At 36.4% G+C, this 12,334-nt stretch overlaps 1 protein-coding gene across 1 annotated transcript in view; it reads right to left on the bottom strand.

Moving 5' to 3' along the window:
• RALBP1 (ralA binding protein 1) overlaps positions 1–10,855 on the bottom strand; it is a 51,415-nt gene extending 40,560 nt beyond the window's left edge. The window contains 1 exon segment of the mRNA XM_051970465.1: positions 10,594–10,855. The gene's annotated coding sequence lies outside the window, so the exon portion shown is untranslated.
• Between the last annotated feature and the right edge of the window lie 1,479 nt (positions 10,856–12,334).

Here is a 12,334-nt window from a genome sequence, read left to right as displayed (position 1 = left end):
AGGAAGGTTCACAATTCCACCATACATTGGGTATATTATATATACATGGGAGAGAAAAATAGAAGGAAAAGATATGACAACATGGACCTCCAAACACCATTTATCAGGCTCCTATTATTCATGATGGGTTAGTTTGTGATTTTCCTAAGAATTAATGCATCTGTTCTCTTGGTGATTTTATTTTCAACATGTAATGAAATTGAGGATCAAAAATTAATTACAGAGAAATAGCTGTGCTGAACTCTCATTTGCAACAAAAAGAAACCTACCAAGGTAGTCTAGTACTAGTTCACCTGAGTTGTTTAACAAGTGGGTATTTCAGAAGGCCATCTTTCTTGAATATGCATTTTTGAAAGATATTTTCTATAGTTCGCATGTGAGCTCCTTTAGGACAGAGAATGTTTTTATGTTTTTGTCATTTTTGTATCCCCATTACTTAGCACAGTACCTGCCACATATAGTAAGAACTTAGTAAATATTTATTAACTGATTAATCATTTTGTTTGAGTTGATTAAAAACTGGAGTTCAGGATGATGTTTATTGCACCTAGGACACACTGATTATTTCAATGCAATACACTAAAAATCAGGAATCATGCATACATATGTGTGTATGTGTGTGTGTGTGTGTGTGTGTGTATTAACATCTGGAATGAAGGTAGAGATACTCAGTGGGAATGAGTAGCGCAACTTCATTAAGCCCCAAATACTCAAATGTTTCTGAAATCTTGTTGATATGCATTTTTCCAACAATATGGACCAAATGCTTTCTTATGAGTAGCAAACAATAATTACAGTTGGTTCATTATAACCTCTATATCTTTCAGATTATAATAAACAATCTTTACATCTTTCAAATTCAATTTCCTATGGAAATTGTAAAGTCTTCATAAGTTCTTATAACTATACACAGAAATTTTCTAAGGAAAGAGCATTATCAACTAGGGCAACATGGAGAGAAGAAATCAGAATAATCTTGTACAAAATGATAACTGAACTCAGATTTAATGTAAAAATGGAGATATTAAGAGATGGTAGTGGGAAAAAGTGCATTTCAAGTACAGGAGGCACTACCAGTCCCTCCAAACCCTCCTACTTCCTAGTAGAGAGACTGGGCATGCACTGTCGTATACAGGAAAGAGACAAGCCAGTTTGTCTATAACAGATTATACAGAGCCAGGTGAAGCCAAAGTTAAAATGAAGTTTTAGTTTCCTTTATAATCCAATTTTTTTTTGGTCTTTTTAAAATTTTATGCATTTAAAAGTACTACTCTGAGACAGGGTCCACAGGCTTCATCCAATTGTCAAAGGAGTACACAGCACAAAAATAGATCAAGAACCCCTGCACTAAAGCTTCTTGAGCAAAGGAGTAATATGATCAGATCTGTGATTTGGGACTATTGATATGGCAGAAAAGATTAGAAATAGGAGACTAGAGGGAAGGAAATACATTAATAAGCTATAATTATCCAGGCAAGAGATAATGAAAGACTTGAACCAAAAGGTAAAGAGTAAGTGAAACAGACAAAAAGCAATGAACTTAAGAGATATACTGTGGAGCAAGGATTCACAAAACTTAGCAACTGACCAGTCATCAGAGTTAATGGGCTGGGAAGAGACAAGAATACTGGATAACATGTTTTTTTTTTTTTTTAAATAAGTCTAACTATAAAGGGAAACACAATAGCTTGAGGTCTTCAACTATCCCATGCAGCAAACTTCTAAATCTCAAATATTTAGTTCTGAATTTTTAAAATTCTAGACCCACATCTCTGCATGGTTCCTTCTCTAATGCTTCATCAGTCAATCAATAAACAAACATTTATTACCTGTTTACAATATTCCAGATACAGTAATAAGCTGGTACAATTGTTTGTGGCTTTGGTCAAAAGCAGAAACAGAAAGTGCAAAAGCTTCCATTCTAATTAATCTTTTTTTAAAAATTATTTTTTTTTTGTATTATAGCTTTTTATTTACAAGATGTATGCATGGGTAATTTTTCAGCACTGACCCTTACAAAACCTTCTGTTCCAACTTTTCCCCTCTTTCGCCCCTTTCCCCCTACCCCCTCTCCTAGATGGCAGGAGGTAGACCAATATATGTTAAATATGCTAAAGTATATGTTAAATACAATATATGTATACATATCCATACAGTTATTTTGCTGCACAAGAAAAAATGGACTGAGAAATAAGGTAAAATTAACCTGAAAAGGAAATCAAAAATGCAAGTGGACAAAAACAGAGGAAAGTGGAATTGCTATGTTATGGTTCATACTCATTTCCTGGAGTTCTTCATTCCAATTAATCTTACAATTCCAGTACCTCAAAATTAAAATATTCAAAACTTTCCCAAGCCTGCTCATTCTTATATCTTAATGATTTCTGTCTGTGGCACTAACAATCGGCTTCTCTCGCTCACTTTCACAACCTTAGTGTCATTACTTAATTCTTCTTTCTCCCCTCAAATTTGGAAAGGCCATCTAGTATTATACCTGACATAAAATCTCCATTACAAACTCCCCAATAAGTATTTATCGAGCCTTCAAAGATCTATAACAGAAGGAAAACTACTTAAGAGATTTCAATTTTGAAATAGCTCAGTTGAGAAATGTTTCCTTACAGATGAATGCTATGCAAAGTTTGCTGCTGATTTAAAAATTATGAAAGACAATTTCAAAGAAATCTGAGAAGACAAGTATAAATTAATGCAAAATGAGGTGAACAGAATCATGAAAACATTGCCCCTGTTTGTCTTCGAGATCAATGACAAAAATTTAATACTTGAAGATTTGTAGAAAAAAGAATATTCTCCTGCTGCCATGCCCAAGTTTTTTCTTTCCAGGCTAAGTTCAGGTTCTTTCAAATATTCTCTGCTTCATCCTGGACCTTCCTCTAGATGTTACCCAACTTATCAAGATCATTCTTAAAACCTGGTAATCAGAACTGAACACAATACTTCATATGTGTGATGAATAACTAAGGTAACACATTAATATTTTTGGCTTCCATGTCAGTGCCCACTAAAACTATTAAATCATCAATAAACAAGGATTTTGTTAAGGGGTTCTTGTACCAGTCAGTGCATACTGGAGATATAAAAACAGTCCCTACATGAATTATTCATGATTGAATTAATGTAAAATGTAATTTAAAAAAATTAACTCAGAGTTACCCCTTTTTTCAATTTGTTAGATTTTTTTCAAATCAAATCAAAGAGGGCCAAGGATGGCACCTCTTATTAACTGGATCCACAGAAACATGATGCAACTAAACAATGGTATGCATTGACAAGCAAAAAAACTCTGAAAGTATCATGTTCAATTTATTATATATTTTAAGGAAGAACTATGAATAATAGACTTAAGTTTCAAGTATGATGCTGTTTCTATTCTACTTTTAATGTAGAAACACTCGTACTAATTCTAGTCCAGAATTTCTTTAAAAAAAAAAAAAAAAAAAACAAAAAAAAACCACTTTAGAGCAATGTTACAAAAAGCAGTTGACAATATCAGGATTCAAAGGCTAGAGCAGAGTCTCAAAGATCACTCAACTTAATTCAAGGTGACCAACTAAAAAAGAGTTTATAAAAATGATTTTGCTATATAATAGTGTGGTCTAGACACGCAGAATTTTTTTAAAATAGATTTTTATTATCTTCTGTAAGGCTTACTCTCCCACAAGAGATTCCTACCCTTAAAATAATTCTTTTTTTTTTTTTTAAAGCTTTTAATTTTCAAAATATATGCACACATTATTTTTCAACATTGACCCTTGCATAGCCTTTTGTTTCAGATTTCCCCTTCTTTCCCCCCACTCCACTCTCCCTTTCCCTAGATGGCAAGCAATCCAATATGTTGTACATGTTAAAATATAAAAACAATTCTATATTATAACTGGTTTGTTTAAAATGAAAAAAAGGAAGAAAAATCCAGCAAAACTAATCATTATATTGAAAAACTCTGACATTCCTTTGGATGTTGCACACCAGTGCATTCCCAACCCCCACAACTATCTCTGCAAAGGGTAAAGGGAAAGCTATTCTTTTTTCTTCTTTGAGGCCCAGTTTGTTCTTCTTAACATTGCTACATTCATTTTCCATTGTTCTGTGGTGGTGATCCTTTCTATTTACATGCTGTCATTGTGTATTGTTTTTTTCTGAGTCTTATCAACTTTGTTCTGCACATAAGTCAATCTTTGTTTCTCTATGTTGATCATATTAGTCATTTCTTATATTAACAGTTAATATTCTATTACATTTAGGTGTCATCATTTGTTTAGCCATATCTCAAATGATAGGTATCTACTCTGTGTCCAGTTTCTTATTACCACAAAAAGTGATGTTATATATACTTTTTTTTTTTTTTTTGCCATTTATCAATGGCAATTTGGAGTATATACCTTGTAGCAGAAAGCATTTGAGTCAAAAGGGAAAGACATTTTAGTCATTTTATCTGCATAATTCTAAACTGTTTTCCAGACTGGTGTACGTAGTAATTCACAGCTCTACCAATGATTCATTAGTGTGCCAGGCTTTACAATAGACAGATACACATACTAGAATATTCCTCTCTTTTTTCAAATTTGCCAATTTACTGGGTCTAAGTTGAAACCTAAGATGCCATTTTGATTTTTTTTTTTTAATCAATGACAAGGATGCATAATTTGTTTGTTTTTTTATTTATATACAAGTACTCAATTTAAGTAAAAGGACAAGAATCTCTAAAAATGTGTAAAGCCCAAACATTACCATTTCTTAAGTTATGGTTAAGAGATAAATCAAGCCTGCCATAACTATGATTTAGTTTAGAAGTCTATCAATAGGCAAATGTTGATTTACAGACTTCGTTTTTAAAGAAATTCCTAGATATTCACATTATACTGTGCTGGGATTGATATTCATCTCAAACAAAAATGCTCTATAACTACAACAAGAACAATTCAAAACACAAAGTATATTTACAGCAAGGTAGTGTACATTAAGATCCAAAGATATTAACCCAAGAATTTTTAAAAATTTTATCAATCAGTAATCATTTATTAGGCACTCACTGTAAACTAAGCAATGCTAAGTCCTAAGGATAAAGACGACAATGAAAGGGAAACTATGATATTATATATTCAATTCTATATAAACCTTTATTATTTATGTAAAAGGCATAAAAAGAAAACTTTTTTCAAAAAGTTATAACTCTTTCAATATTCCTGGAACTCATGCAGAATTAGGGATAATAAACTGGTAGCTTTTCAGCAGAGCTCTTGATTTTTACATGCATATGTAAATGTCCAAATATATGTACATGTATATGAATTTCCTCATGTGAACATGCTATATGCAATCTTTTAAATATCTGCTATAATACACCATATGCACACTCTATGTCCAAATTTCTAATTAGTATGACTTCTTTCAAAAAATACTCTAGCAAGTCTCTAAATGGGAGAATAGCTGTTAATCTCTACTGTACCATAATGGAGAATACTTTTCAACTAAGGAAAAGAATAAAAACAAGATTTGTGATTTGTCTGGTATGAAATTACCAGGTGAAAAAACTCCTCTAACAAGGGGAAGGTTCCATTTCAGCTCTACCATGTGTTTCCTCTAGAGCACAGACCGAAAGTACAAATATTTTAGGTTAGATAACATTATCATTCATATTAAGATCATGCTGTTGCTTTTATTCATAATACTTTTATTATCATTATAAAAAACTTTGATTAAATGGAAGAGGCAGTATGATATAGTGAAGTCGAACCTGAACACAGGTTAGGTGTGATCCTTGACAAGTCACTTAAACCTTGGAGACAGACTCTCCTCAAGAGTCTTAAGTTGTTAAAAGGTGTTGGTGAACCCACCAGTTTAGATATTGATTTAACCTACAATACTATTTTTTCTAGTTACACATTTAATTTTTTAAATGCACATTTCTTTATGAATCATATTGAGGAGAAAAATCAAAAGGGAAAAATGGCAAGAGGGAAAAAAACAGAAGAAAAAGAAAAAACTGAACATGTGTTGATTTGCATTCAGTCTCCATAGAATACTATTTGAAGTTCTAGTTGCTGCTCTTAAAAAATGAAATAAGAACAGAAAAGAATAGACAAGGCAATTAAGTGGAAAAAAAGGCAGGTAAATTTTCACAGGAAAAAATAAAAAAATTTCAACTTGTATAGTACCTATTATTTGTCAAGCAGTGTGCATAACAACTCTAGAAGGTAGGTGTTAACATAAGCTGAAAAGGACTACAAAGTCTTCAAAAATAAGAGTACATGAAAAAAATGTCTCTTCTTTTCAATACATAAAAAGCCTCTATCTTATCATGAAGATTTCTTCAACCAAAGTAATCTCACCTAACTACTCCTGTAACATCTACTATGCATGGCACTTATTTGGTAATAACCACACTCATGATATAGTATGTTATAAATGAATTATACATAATTATGAGTGTTGATAGGTCAAGTACCAAACTGACCTTAATTACTTTACCTTATTTTGTACGTTATTCAAAATAAGTTAGCAGCACTACCACACTTCACAGAACACAAAATTCAATTAAACTGAAAGTGATAAATGGTAAGTTAGCTCACTGTTCAAATGAGTACTCTGGAAAACTTTTACTATTGAGTTAAGAGTTTGCTACACCTAAGAACAGTATTAGTTTGTGTTCTTGCAAGATTTGTTTCACTAAATTTAATTTTACAAAACTAAATTATTGTAGAGATGCTTTAAAAAGGTGAATTTCAGATCTCAAAACCCTAGTTGTTTCAGATAAAGGCAGACGCATTGAATATTTCATTTTCATTCTACAATTATTTTCTCTCTTTTTGTTGACTTTAAAAATAAGGCCTAGTTCGTTTATTAATTTTTCTTTAGATTTTTATTTTTTAATTAAAGCTTGTTATTTTTAAAACATATGCATGGATAATTTTTGAACATTGATCCTTGTATAAGCCTTATGCTCCGAATTTTCCCTTCCTTCCCCCCATTCCCTCCCCAGATGGCAAGTAATCCAATATGTTATACATGTTAAAATATATGATTATTTTAATTCTCAGACTACATAGATTTTTAAAAAATGACATCAAGTTAGAAGTGTTTTAGCATAGGGACAGCTAGGTGAAGCAGTGGATGGAGCACCTGAGTTCAAATCCACTCTCAGACCTTACTAGCTATGTGACTCTAGGCAAGTCACTACAGTACCATCCCTTCCACCCCCACCCCACCAAAAGGTGTTTTATAAAAGAATCTGAAATGTGAGTTCAAAAGTGCCTTAATACTGAAAAGAGGAAGTCAAGTTAACTAGCACTTATTAAGGGCCTACTGTGTACCTGGTACTGTGCTAAAAGCTGGAAAAGGAAAAGGAAGGAAGAAAGAAAAAGAAAGAAAGAAAATCAAGAAAAAGAATGGAGAACTAAATAAAATGGCACAGTGAAAAGAGCACAGGCCTTGGAGAGAAAGAAAGAAAGAAAAGAAAAAGTTTTTTCTTTCAAGGAACTAACAACCTAATATGGGGGACAACACTCTAACAAATATGGACAAATGGGATAGGATAAATTTGAGATGATCTAATGGGTTAGGGAAACTTTAATGAGCAATCGGGAAATGCTAGCAGGTGAGATCTTAGATCTTAGCGAGATTTGGGGTTAGCCAGGTAAACCATGAGGAGAAAACGTGCATTCCAGGCAAAAAGGAAAACCGGTAAAAACCAGCTGGAGAAAAAAAGTGCTGAATGTAGATTCTGAGAACTAGGATTCAAATCTTGCCACTTATTTAACCACTTAGCATTACACAAAGTGCAGAGAATCAGACTATCTTTTTTTGTTTCATGGATCCCCTTTGAGAGACTGGTGAAGTCTATGAATCCTACTAAAATTACAAATTTCAGCTAGAGACAAGTGAAATAAAAGATGCGTTTTTTCCCTTACAAATACATAAACCCTCACTCTGGGTAAAATGACCCTACCAGGAATCCCTCCTACTAGTTAACATTTCCTAGATTTTTAAAAATCGCAACTCGTAAAAATTCTCGGAGATAGTGGGTTTTTTTTTTTTTTTTTAAACCCTTTTTACAGGTGAGGAAACTGAGGCTCGAAGAAGTTAAGTGACTTGCACGCAAATAAGTGTCCAAAAAAGAATCTGAATTCCAAGGGCAATACCAGCTATAAATCCAGAATTCTGTCGTCTTTTTACGTCTTGAAGGTTAATTTCAAGGGCCACAAGCACTGTTTTAAGCCTAAACCCTATTATTTCCAGTCAAATGGGCTTCTCTCCCAGCAAGGAAGACCTCCAAAGCCTTTTCTTGATCCCGTACGTGGACATTCACGTCTACAGAACAAGGTTTTTTGGTTTTTGTTTTTAAAGGCCGACTTGAGAAGAGGCCTGTGAGGATCCCTGGCACCCAAGGTGGGAGGAAGGAGCCTGACCTCCTGACCTGCCAGACACCCAACCACAAACATAGCCAGAGGACGTAGAAGAATTAAGGGGACAGGGGAACTGTCCCGAGGTAAATGGGGAGCAGGGACGAGGGTCTGACTCCCCTTTCCCCAAAACCACGCCTCCTCCCCCAATCCCCGAGGTCGGGGGTGGGGGGGAATTGAGGGGGGCGGCACCTGACAGGCAAGGAGACGGAAGTATTAGACCCTCACGTGGCGTGGAGGCCGGGAAGAGAAGGGGAGCAGCCCCCCCCTGAAGAGATGGGGGAAACCTCCCTGCAGAACGCGAGAGGGTCAACAGCGGCGATTCCCAGGCACGCGACTGACCTGCCCCAGCCGCTGTGCGACCGACCTCTTCTAGCTGCCGCCTTCGTCGCCGCTTTGCGCTCGAGCTCACGCCGCCGCCTCCGCCTCCTCTGCCGCGCCCCGGGCAAGCCCCAGGCGCTCCATCACCACCCCACCCAAGCTTTTCTACGCCGCCGCCTGTTTACAATGACTGGGACGGAACGGGGCCAGCCGGGCAACGCGCAAGCGCATCCCCTCCTCCCGCCGCTGCCGGCTTCCCCGGTAGCCTTTCCTCCCTTTGGACACACGGCGGAGGCCGTCAAAGTCACGACGCTCTGTGCCATTGCGCGGAGGATGCCGGGAGCTGTAGTATTCGAGAATTCGAGGCGCTCGGCTTGGCGAAGGAGCCTCCTTCCAGACGATGAACTACAGTTCCCAGAGAGCATCCGCCGCGGCAGAGCGCGCACATCTCCAGCGTCTGCGCAGTGTGTAGCCCGGGGGGGAGGGAGGGAAAGGAGGGGAAGATGGGTCCAGCGAGAGAGTCGTGAATGTATAACTCTGAGTCAAGTTTTTTTGGGGAGAGCTACCCGGACTAGGTAAAAACAAGCCAGCTGGAACCCTTTCTTTTGAGTCCTACGGGGCAAACTGCCTCCATCTGTACTCCTCCCATTGCCCCTGTGCTTTATTTTCTCTGGCCGATTAACTCCCGAGAAACTAGTTGCTAGTTTAAAAGCGCAGCCCTAGTGCCTAACCGGGGATGGGACGCCTTCCTGGCAATACGGAGGGTGGGGATCACCAGAAGGCTTGTGGGTGCTGGTACCAGAGGTGGAGCTGGCAGTAGGACGGTATTAACTTGCCCCTCTGCAACGGAAATATAGGGATTATGCCGAGTTAAGAGATTGCGGGGGGGGGGGGGGGGGAGGGGAGAAGACATAGCAAAGCAAACTGAGCCCATACGTATCAAATATACGTGTCCTGCCTTCGCCCACCAGCTTACCTGGCACGTTGTAAGAGGGCAAAATTTGAATTCAGACTAGGGAGCCTGATCCCATCCATAGCATGCAGATTTAGATTAATGAATCATGAAAAATACTGAACAAGATTGTCTACAAAGTTGGTAGAATAATAACTGGAGAACCGGGAAACGCCATAAATATGCTAAATGCGTAGATGAAAGATGCAAATCAGTAGTCTGGGGTAAATTTTACGGAAGAGCTTTTTGAAAATTGGAAAGACTTTTTCATTGAAAAAGATACTCATCCTTCATCTTTCCTTCGATGATTGCATTCTCATATTTGTAACAATATTTCTCTAATTGCATTCTTCTCTTTACTTCCTTCCACCACCACCATTGCAAACACAAAGTGAGCATTCATCAAAATTCTTCTATTTCTAATACACTTTCCCTTCAAAATATCACCTGCTTCCCTAGCTCCAACCATCAGCTCTCTGAATAATTCTCTGGATTTCCCCAATTAGCTTAAATAGACAGATAAAACTGAATTCAAAATTTTATCTTAACTCCGTAGGACTTTTACTGTTAAAATTCATTTGTATATAGCACTTAGAAATGAATAAAATACTTTCCGAGTATTATCACTCCCCATTTTAGAGATTAAGAAATTAGAAGTCATTTCTTGCACAATATGACAAATATGGAAATGTTTAAAAGAATTGCACATATTTAACCTCTATGAGATTGCTTGCTATTTGGGGGAGTGGGGGAGATAAGAGAGGAAAGGAGAAAAATTTGGAACACAAAATTTCACAAAAATGAATGTTAAAAACAATCTTTACGTGTATTTGGACAAATAAAACATTATTAAAAAAAAAAAAAAAAGAAATAGACAATCAGAAAAGTTAATTGACTTACCCAAGATCCAACACTAGTAAGTACTGGAACTGTAATTCAAATCCAGGTGTCTTGACTTAAGTCCATTAGGCACTTCACATTATTCTACCAGGCTCTTCCTACCCAGACAGAACTTGAAAATAATTTCTAACTCCTCCCTCTTCCCCACCCCCTGCAATCCAATCATGTGTTGCCTCATTGAACTAGAAAATGTCAGAGCTAGAAGGGACTGATTGTGCCTTTATAGTTTCTCTTTATTCCCAGCCAAGCATTCTAATTGCCCTATATGATATCCTCCAAAATCTGTCTTGAGGGTAGTGTATTTTGTTCAGTAGAACTTGGTGAATAAAATAAAAATAGTTTTTTTTTTTTTTAAGTAAGATACACATAGATAATTCTTTACCCAGGCTCAATAATTTGATGAACTTTGTGTGACATCAGTTCTTTTAAAATGAAGGTAAATATGGCATTTTTCTCTAGGCATGATGAGATCCTGAGTGGTGTGTTGTGGAGAGAGAAATTAAAAAATTGATTCCTGAGGCAAGCAGAGAGAAAGCACTGATAGTGATCAGTTTAGCTCCATAGTCTCACTCTTTGGGGATGTTGTCCAGTCTAAAATCCAAGTTATGTGAAAACTCTGAGGCCCACCCTCTATAGAGGTCTCAAGCAGTCTCATTTTGCCATGTCCTTTTAAAAAAATCCCAATTATGTGTCTGACATTAAATTTTTCCTATAAAATCTACTTATGGTCTGACCCAGAGCTGCTGCTTTTCTTTGGGTCAGTCTACCATAGCACTCTGCTTCATGGCTTCTTTTCTTCCCCTTTCTCCTCCTCCCTCCCTCCCCCCCACCCCAAGCCATCTGATATCTTCCCATGCTTCCCAACCCTACTTTTCCTCTTTACACCCTAACTCTTTTAATGAGCTAAGTCCCTTTCAGGACTTAGCCTGCCAGCTAAGAAGGTGCCCCAAACTCATGGGATGCTCCCTTTCTTCTGGGAAATTGTGAGTTCCACTGAGGAACTTGTCTTTCATATACTCTTCCAACTCTGTTTCATATTTCCCATTCCTAGTGTCTATTATATCCCTTCATTTTGTCCATACCATTTCCCTAAATAAACCTACCTTTTGCCAAAGAGAATGGCCATTGTGAATTCTTCACATAACTGAACTCCAATTTTTGATGTCTACTATCATCTGGTGTCTACAACAACATTTGGTCCTCAAACCACATTAGACACAGATGTTATTTTTATTCATAATAGAGTTAGAGTTGGGAAAAAAAAACTAGAAGCTGTTTTGTATTTTGTATTTTTTTTTTGTATTTTGTTTTCAGTATTTTATAGATGAGGAAACTAAGGCCCAGAGATTTTTAAAAGGGCTTGTTCCAGATCATGCAGAAAATGTGATAACTAGAATTTAAATTCAGATCATCTTGACTATAGCACTCTTTCCACTGCACCACATTGTTTCCCTTACCTGATATTTTCTACAGTATTAATGGTTTAGTCACAGAATCAAAGACCCAGAGAATATATATTTTTTGGTTAGTCTTCTCATTCTGAGTGATAACCAAGTATGAAGTCAAATACATCTTTGTGATATGTTGTGTCTGCGACATATAAATGTAGAAAGCATTTTTCATGATTAAGGAATCAAATTCATTGAATTTTATTATTGAAAGTTGAATCAGAATCTGTATGTATACTATAGAGATCAAGAAAAGTATATATTCTCTTATGTGATGGGTTTTTTTTTTAAGC

The sequence above is a fragment of the Antechinus flavipes genome, chromosome 1 (genome assembly GCF_016432865.1).
Source record: "Antechinus flavipes isolate AdamAnt ecotype Samford, QLD, Australia chromosome 1, AdamAnt_v2, whole genome shotgun sequence".
Taxonomy (NCBI): domain Eukaryota; kingdom Metazoa; phylum Chordata; class Mammalia; order Dasyuromorphia; family Dasyuridae; genus Antechinus; species Antechinus flavipes.
Note: the sequence above shows the minus strand (reverse complement) of the source record. Positions and strands in the feature narration are given on the sequence as shown.